The sequence below is a fragment of the Anguilla rostrata genome, chromosome 16 (genome assembly GCF_018555375.3).
Source record: "Anguilla rostrata isolate EN2019 chromosome 16, ASM1855537v3, whole genome shotgun sequence".
In the NCBI taxonomy this organism is placed as follows: domain Eukaryota; kingdom Metazoa; phylum Chordata; class Actinopteri; order Anguilliformes; family Anguillidae; genus Anguilla; species Anguilla rostrata.
Window position 1 is genome coordinate 1754759 of NC_057948.1, and position 8978 is coordinate 1763736.

The 8978-nt window shown below is 38.8% G+C and overlaps 1 long non-coding RNA gene across 1 annotated transcript; it reads right to left on the minus strand.

The window, feature by feature from the left end:
* Positions 1 to 6253: 6253 nt before the first annotated feature.
* LOC135242465 (uncharacterized) lies at positions 6254 to 8000 on the minus strand. Its single transcript, XR_010326357.1, has 3 exons — positions 6964 to 8000; positions 6587 to 6812; positions 6254 to 6486 (listed from the first exon to the last, which is right to left on the minus strand). It is a non-coding gene; the product is annotated as an uncharacterized LOC135242465 (long non-coding RNA).
* Between the last annotated feature and the right edge of the window lie 978 nt (positions 8001 to 8978).

Here is an 8978-nt window from a genome sequence, read left to right on the forward strand (position 1 = left end):
TTTTTGGTAATTTGTATTTGTTCTAATACTGTAGCTTATTCTTCTGCCTAGTTGGCTTTACAGAGGTCAGAATAGTGTTCACTGTGTGGTGAACTAAACTGTGTTCTTGCCTAGAAATAGCTGTATTCTATCTTATTGAACCTGTGTTTTGTAGTTGTACATGACCATGAAATGCACTTTTTTCAGCGTCCGCCAAGTAAATGTAATGCAATGTAATATAGCAGAAAACATGCACACGTCATAAAGATTTTGTTGCTGAATTGATTATTTCGACTATCATCGTTATTTCCATATAATCGCAAAATGACAAAAATAAATACAATGAAAACTCGGACTCGGAATTTTTAACTAATATTGCAGTGGTACATCCACGTTTGCTTTTATCTATTTTAGATTCCTTCAAACTTACTGCTAGCGGAGCAGCTAAATACTTGAGGCTAAATACTTGACTGCAATAAAATTAAGGCATTTTGCAAAAGCAAAAGGGACGATTGCTAGAATGAACCTGTTATTTTACCCTGACAAAAAGTGCGGAAGGCGATTTTTCCCCGTTTGATTTTACCTCACATAACTGTGTCAAACGTTTTGAGTCCGTTATAAGGGGCTAAGAAACAAAATCCGAATTAGATTCAGCAACCAAATTAAAGCGTTTGCATGTTTTGCTACATAATATGCTGTCCGAGCAGGAATGCTTAATAGTTTATAAAAACAGACTTGATACTAAAGCAAGAAAAGAACAGAAGAGCATACATGTTATAATCCTCAATCTTAATTTCTCATCTGTTCCAAGAAGTTGGCAGGCTATAACCAAAAGTAGGCTACTGCGCAACATAACATAAAAGTTTGAATGGAAATTTTTTTTTTTTTTTTTTTAAGTACCGAGAAAGTGCTGAAGTTTTGGTATACCGTGCAACACTACGTCAGACACATATTCCAATCCATTGCTCAGTTTAGCAGAGAATGCACATTTCAGAGCGCCTCAGAGACAGATAGAATAATAACACATAAATACACATTTCAAATAATAAATACGACATTGAGAAATTGAACTAAAAAGGGCGACAAAGCAACAGGTGTGGTATTACGCACAGCTATTTTTGAAAATAGCCGACATTTCACAAACGGATTATCCAAGACAAGATATGACCACTCAGTCGCAAAAGGGACATCTATACGCGTAAAACCAGTGGTATTACGCTCTTATATGAATATATATATATATATATATATATATATATATATATATATATATATATAGATATATACTGCAGAACTACCGAACGTCGGAAAATTCAAATACGAAACCGTTTTTTTGTTTTTTTTTAAGTACCGAGGAAGTGCTGAAGTTTTGGTATACCGTGCAACACTACGTCAGACACATATTCCAATCCATTGCTCAGTTTAGCAGAGAATGCACATTTCAGAGCGCCTCAGAGACAGATAGAATAATAACACATAAATACACATTTCAAATAATAAATACGACATTGAGAAATTGAACTAAAAAGGGCGACAAAGCAACAGGTGTGGTATTACGCACAGCTATTTTTGAAAATAGCCGACATTTCACAAACGGATTATCCAAGACAAGATATGACCACTCAGTCGCAAAAGGGACATCTATACGCGTAAAACCAGTGGTATTACGCTCTTATATGAATATATATATATATATATATATATATAGATATATACTCCAGAACTACCGAACGTCGGAAAATTCAAATACGAAACCGTTTTAACCGTTTAACCACATAAATACACATTTCAAATAATAAATACGACATTGAGAAATTGAACTAAAAAGGGCGACAAAGCAACAGGTGTGGTATTACGCACAGCTATTTTTGAAAATAGCCGACATTTCACAAACGGATTATCCAAGACAAGATATGACCACTCAGTCGCAAAGGGGACATCTATACGCGTAAAACCAGTGGTATTACGCTCTTATATGAATATATATATATAGATATATACTCCAGAACTACCGAACGTCGGAAAATTCAAATACGAAACCGTTTTAACCGTTTAACCACATAAATACACATTTCAAATAATAAATACGACATTGAGAAATTGAACTAAAAAGGGCGTCAAAGCATGTAGCCAAGCTAGGAAGCTATTCGCCAAAGAATGAAAACGAGAAACTTACCCCAGGTCTGTTTGTCAACGCTGTTCTTCAAGTAAAACTGTGGCCGTTCGTTAACGTGTCGATTCCAATTTCCTTAATAAACAAACGTTTTAATATAAAATTGACTACCAATGGTTATTATTTGCTTGTTAATTCAACGATGAGAGATATAATGGTTTCACAAGGAAAACTACCTCAAACGAAGGCGCTTGCTAAGTAGCTACCCAAAAGTGAAATGGCCTGCAGGAAGCCTTTGGGGTTTTATCGACGCTGAGAATGATGGGATTTTTTTCCCAGACGCCACTGACTAGCAAACAAGGAAAAGGTAGAATCTGATTGTAGAAAGAATCTTCTCATCTTAATCGTCACATTGTTGTTATTATAAGTGGGCGCTTTTAATGCAAAGTGGTCGTCATTGCATGTGAATGCATGAACGCGGCAGATCTCCGCTCCAGAGGACAGCCATTCACACGTCTGGCCTCTCCGGAGGCCAGGCATTCACACGTCTGGGTACTACCGCTCAGTGCGCGCTACCTATTGTATAGTCTATGCTGCTGCATACCATCTTTTCTTCAACATCATTCCGATACTTTTATCTGTAGCATTGATAGGGAAGGCATAAGTTTGTAGAAGGCAATGCACAAGCATTTATTGAGACACCCCACAGATATGAGACGCTGTTTGTGCGTCATCCAAAAACGGTTTATGAGTAATACAAACGTTTGCATTGATGTTAAACTTTTTATTGACAGTTTCTCAGAGTGACCACGCATTTGCCACGCATAGCGCACGGCGGTACTCCTGCGGGGCGCCGTGGGATATATACATATATACTACCTTTTCTTCAACATCATTTCCGTACGTTTATTTGTTTCATTCATAGCGATGGCATAAGTTTGTGGAAAGCAATGCGCCCGCATTTCCGCCGATACCCGCCGTTGCCTTTCCCTTTATTTTACTTCTACCAGTATGCTTTCGCTATACTTTTCTGAGTAGCAGCTGTCTTTATCTCGGGTTTTCCCCACATTTCATTTGCTTACAACTTAGCAGAGCATGCACATTCATAGACAGATATCATGTCCAAAATCTCTCCAGAAAGTAATATAATGCTATAACGTAAATATAATGCATTTAAATGAGCCCCTCATGAAGGCTTAAGATAGGACATTGCTATCAGATTTAAAAATAATTCAAAAATATTGTCACACAATGCTCTACAGTACCTACATGTGTAATCATTCAGTCTTGTATGTATTTGTGTACTCTGTACTCTGGTATGTTTTTTGGTATGGGGATGGGACTATATGAAAACTATTTTCAACCGTCCACCACGTTTTGCCAATGTTCCAACACACTCCTCATCACTGTTGTACGCTTCACAAAAACTATTACATTACTAATAACTAACGCTTACCTTGTCTGAAATACTAACGCTTACAGTGTGAAATATCCATATTATGCAATACCACTAACCTATTTAAAGACACTCAAGTGAATGCAATGACAAGCATATATATATATATATGCTGCGTTTCGTTGTCGCAGTTTAATGTAATGTCATGTAATGTGAGGAAACCCGAGATATAGACAGCTGCTGCTCAGAAAATTATTAGGAAAGCATACTGGTAGATGTAAAATAAAGTGAAAGGTATCTGCGTAAATGCGCGTGCATTGCTTTCCACAAACTGATGCGTTCCATATAAAAGAAACGGAATGATCTTGAAGAAAAGATAGTATGCAACAGCATAGACTATATAATAGCTTCATAGTTGCTTAACCGTTTTTGGATGACGCACAAACAGCGTTTCATATCTGTTATCCTCAGTCAAACAGGAGAGCACAATGGCCAGCATCATTACATGGCATTATATTAAACTTTATTGTCATTGCAAAGTTAGCATGTCACCTGAAGTGTAAAAGAAGCAGTAAAGTCCAATGCAGCGTATGGACATATGTATTGTAACGGTTTGGACATCTAGTAAAGTTCTTTACGGCAAGCGGCTAGAAGACATCCATGGCGACGCAACTAAGTAATCCAACACCGTCGGGCCTAGTTTTTAGACCGTGTGGTCTAGACGGTCTGAACTTCTTAAGGGACAATATTGGGCATTCATAAAAGTATTCTTTCACCACTGAAAAATCTTTTTTCGTCATAGCAACAATGTAAACCCGACAATAGCACTAAGATATGCCAATACGGCAGTGAAACGCTGCTGAGTGAATAACGAAATAAACGAGACAGTGTTTTTTAAAAAAAAAAAAAAACGCTGCTGAGTGAATAACGAAATAAACGAGACAAAGTTTTAAAAAATGATACCGTGTAATTCTACAGTTAATATGTGGTACTAAATATTGAATAAATATAAAACTTTACCGTTGGTTTTAAGTGTAGAGGTGTCCCTTTTGAAACTGAGTGTTCATATATTGTCTCCGACGTTGTGTTACTCATAAAGTGTTTTATTTAACCGTTTTTGGATGACTCACGAACAGCGTTTTATATCTGTCATCCTCAGTCAGACAGGACAGCACAGTGGCCAGCATCATTACATTACCTTAGATTCAGCTTTATTGTCATTGCAAAGAGTTCACGTTCTGGGAGAATGAAATGCAGTTAGCATGTCACCTGAAGTTCAAAAGAAGCAGTAAAGTCCAATGCAGCGTATGGACATATGTATTATATATACCCTATATAGAAAATGAAAAGGTATGAAAAGAAAAGGTATATACAGTATGAAGAAAATTGAGAGGACGTACAGTATAAACAGAGTGAGTATAAGCGGTCTAACAGAATTACAGCCACTGGGTAAAGTGAAAGTAATAATTTAGAATGTGAAAGAATGGTCGCACGAATATGGAGCAAAAACATTTCTGAAAGTATGATAGATATAGCCTGGCTAATTAAATCTAATGGTGTTAATATTTCAATTACACCAGCAACTGTATTTTATGGAATAATATATAACATTGATGATAAACTTAAAGATTTATACTGGTTAATAATATGCCTAGTGAACCAGCACATATGGGAAACGCGAAGTAAAATGACGATTGATCACATCTACGTGTCAAGTGAATCTGTATGCAAGAACATTTTAACAGAACTGAAACGTCAAAAAGAACATTTTAAAAGAACTGAAGGACAATTGACATCAAGCACGGCAATGCAAATCTTTGGCAAACTCTGGACTTTTAATATAGAAGATGCTTTACCTAATGTATTTAGATTTTCTTGTTTATGTAATTGTTTGTAATGATTTGTATAATTGAAACAAAGTTTATTTATAAAAATTAAAAAAAGTAAAGTAAAAGGCAATGCGCGCAACTGGGCGGTAGTACCTAGACGTGTGAATGCCTGGCCTCCGGAGAGGCCAGACGTGTGAATGGCTGTCCTGTGGAGCGGAGATCTGGCGCGTTCATGCATTCACATGCAATGATGACCACTTTGCATGAAAAGCGCCTACTTATATTGACAATAGTGTGATGATGAAGATGAGGGCAATGGCTGCATTCATATGTCTTTAAAACAACAGGGCCAATATACATAGGACGCAGGATGAACAGTCCAATGCTTGTCCTCACATTATTCTCAGAGACAAGCAGCCACACTTACTACGCAACAACAAATAGGCTGAAAATGTTCAGACATCAAGAGACTGTAGTTCTCATGCGCACAATGTCGGAGGATACAAGCGTATCTAACGCTTCGGTGTTATCTGCACGAATTATATGTGGGGGAAAAACCGAGATATAGACAGCTACTACTCAGAAAAGTATAACCAAAGCATAGTGGTAGATGTAAAATACTGTGAAAGGCAACGGCGGGTATCTGTGTAAATGCGCGTGCATTGCTTTCCACAAACGTATGCCTCCCCCAAGAAATAAAAGTATCGGAATTATGTTGAAGAAAAGATACTATGCAGCAGCATAGACTATATAATGGCTTCATAGTTAGGCTATAGGTTTTGCCGTCGCCTAGCGTTTTTAATTGCTAGCGCGTCTCAAAAGTAGGGGAGAAATGGGAGTAGGGGAGTAAATACATCTGGCCGGCAGTTATGTAAAGTCGATACCCTCAGAAAACGCAGCAGACATTTACACAGTTTGGAGGAGAGACCGACACGATTCAAAATAAATGTGGGACAAATGCAATTTTATTGGCATTAACACAATGTGCACAAAATTAGTGCTGTTGCTTCTTCAAACGGAGCAAGGGCTGGGGGCACACATGAATAAAGTCCGTATTTGTTTTTCTGCCCTCCCTCAGTCTGGCAGGTGGTCGTAAGTTGGCTCGCTGTCTGCGCTTGCATCAGCTCCTTCTTCCACATCTGTACGAGCTGTGGTCGCCATTCTCCGATCTAAAGGAATACATGGATCGAACAGTCATTTATTGTCAAGCAATCTGTGTTTTCTTTAACATTACAAATACGTAATTTCTCCTTCAGAGTAGCAACGTACCGTCAAACTGCAAAGCCACGGTCGCTTGAAGCTTTGTGACTTCCAACTCAGAGGCCTCTAGTTTGTGCTGCGCATTGAGCAGTCGCTCGTGCAGATGGCGACTTCGCTGGTTGGCGGCGCGGTTCTGCCGCTCCAACCTGCCTATAGTGGCCAGTGCCCATGTGGCCGTCTTCAAGGCCTCTGCTGCCAGTTCGTCCCGACTGGCAGACTCGTCTCGGCAGGCATACTGTAATATGGCATGAAAATATAAACCGTCACTGTACGTTCCGATTGAAGTATTGGTTCATGTTATTTGTACCGCCACATATAAGCCATTCAACAGTTGTATACTCATAATGTAGACTACTGCTGATTTTAGTATATAGGCTTGCACTTACAACAAGTAGCTGGAATTTTTCCCGCAGCTGTTTACCGTCTTCATTGTGTACCGTTGGTAACTTGGATGGCGACGCGTGTTGAGGTGTTCCTTCAGCCATTGTATTATTTGTGTGGCCGAGCTCTTCGCGCTCATTATTAAATACTCTGCGACCCTTTGCTATTCGTAACGTCATCAGGTAGTCTCGTCCCCTTAGAACCATTTCTGACATCTACACCCACTGGCGCCGGATTCTACCACATAGTTGGGGGACACGAAGGGAAAATAAAAAAAACAGGCTTTTACGACGTGAAACTGTATATAATTTTTGAAAACATCAATCCAAAACGTTTGTATTACTCATAAAATGTTCAGTTATTTAACCGGTTTTGGATGACGCGCAAACAGCGTTTTATATCTGCTACCTTTTCTTCAACATCATTTCCATACGTTTATTTGTTTCATTCATAGGGATGGCATAAGTTTGTGGAAAGCAATGCGCCCGCATTTCCGCCGATACCCGCCGTTGCCTTTCCCTTTATTTTACTTCTACCAGTATGCTTTCGCTATACTTTTCTGAGTAGCAGCTGTCTATATCTCGGGTTTTCCCCACATTTCATTCGCGTACAACTTAGCAGAGCATGCACATTCACAAACAGATATCATGTCTAAAATCTCTCCTGAAAGTAATATAATGCTATAATGTAAATATAATGCATTTAAATGACCCCCTCATGAAGGCTTAAGATGGAACATTGCTATCAGATTTGAAAATAATTCACAAATATTGTCACACAATGCTCTACAGAACCTAAATGTCTAATCATTCAGTCTTGTATGTATTTTTGTACTCTGTACTTTCGTATGTTTTCTTGTATTGGTATGGGACTATATGAAAACTGTTTTCAACCGTCCACCACGTTTTGGCTACAGCATAAATTGCGTCTTTTGTTTATATTCAATATTAGTAATTGCAGCGAGAAACTGCAGCTGTGGGTCGTTATGTTATGGTAGCAACGGAACGAAGCGGACTATATATATATGTAATAGGCTACCGTCATTGTTTCATTATACCAGCGTGTTTTCGCGCGTTTGCACAGAAACTCCGAACCCATAAATAAAATGGTTTAGCTATTTCTCAGCATAATGACAGATTTAAAGACTTAACGAACTCACTCGATACTGTCTTCAAATGGATCCATGCCAAATAAAATTATTCATCCTCTCAAAGCTTTACCGTAGCGTATTATTTATTTAGACATTCGCAGAGTACAGCATAAATTGCGTTTTTTGTGAATATTCAATGTTAGAAATTGCAGCAAGAACTGCAGCTGTAAACACAAGATAGTCTGTTATGTTATGGTAGCAACGGAACGAAGCGGACTGTATGTATTACCGTCATTGTTTTATTATACCAGCGTGTTTCCGCGCGTGTGCACAGAAACCTATCAATAAAATAGTTTAACTATTTCTCAACATAATGACAGATTTAAAGACTTAGCGAACTCACCCGATGCTGTCTTCAAATGGATCTATGCCAAAGAAAAGTAATTATTCATCCTCCCAGAAAGCTTTTACTTTTGGTAGCCTTTCCTAGCATGCACGCTAGGTGGCAGTGTCAGACCGTCCTTTCACTGATAAAAACTAGACCCTACGCTGTCGGATTACTTGCGTCGCCATGGTTGTCCCTTGCCGTAAAGAAGTTTACTCGATGTCGTAATCGTTTGGATTTGGAGCTCCGGCTTTTCCGCACCCCACCTAATGAAAAAGTCCAAATGGTGTGCAAACCCTATGGCGGACATAGGTGCTCCCAATAGGAAAGTTGTAGAGCACATTCAGATGCATCAGTCAATGAAGTTTTGTGTTGATCTGACTTACGGTGTGGGAGTTATGACCTTTTAAACTATGACCCTTTGTTATAGCGCCACCATCTGGCCGACATAGGTGATTTTTAGTGCCTGAGTAGTGGGGGGCCACAGGAGCGCACCTACCAAATTTGGTTGGTCTACAACTTATGGTTGCTGATCCTCAGACATT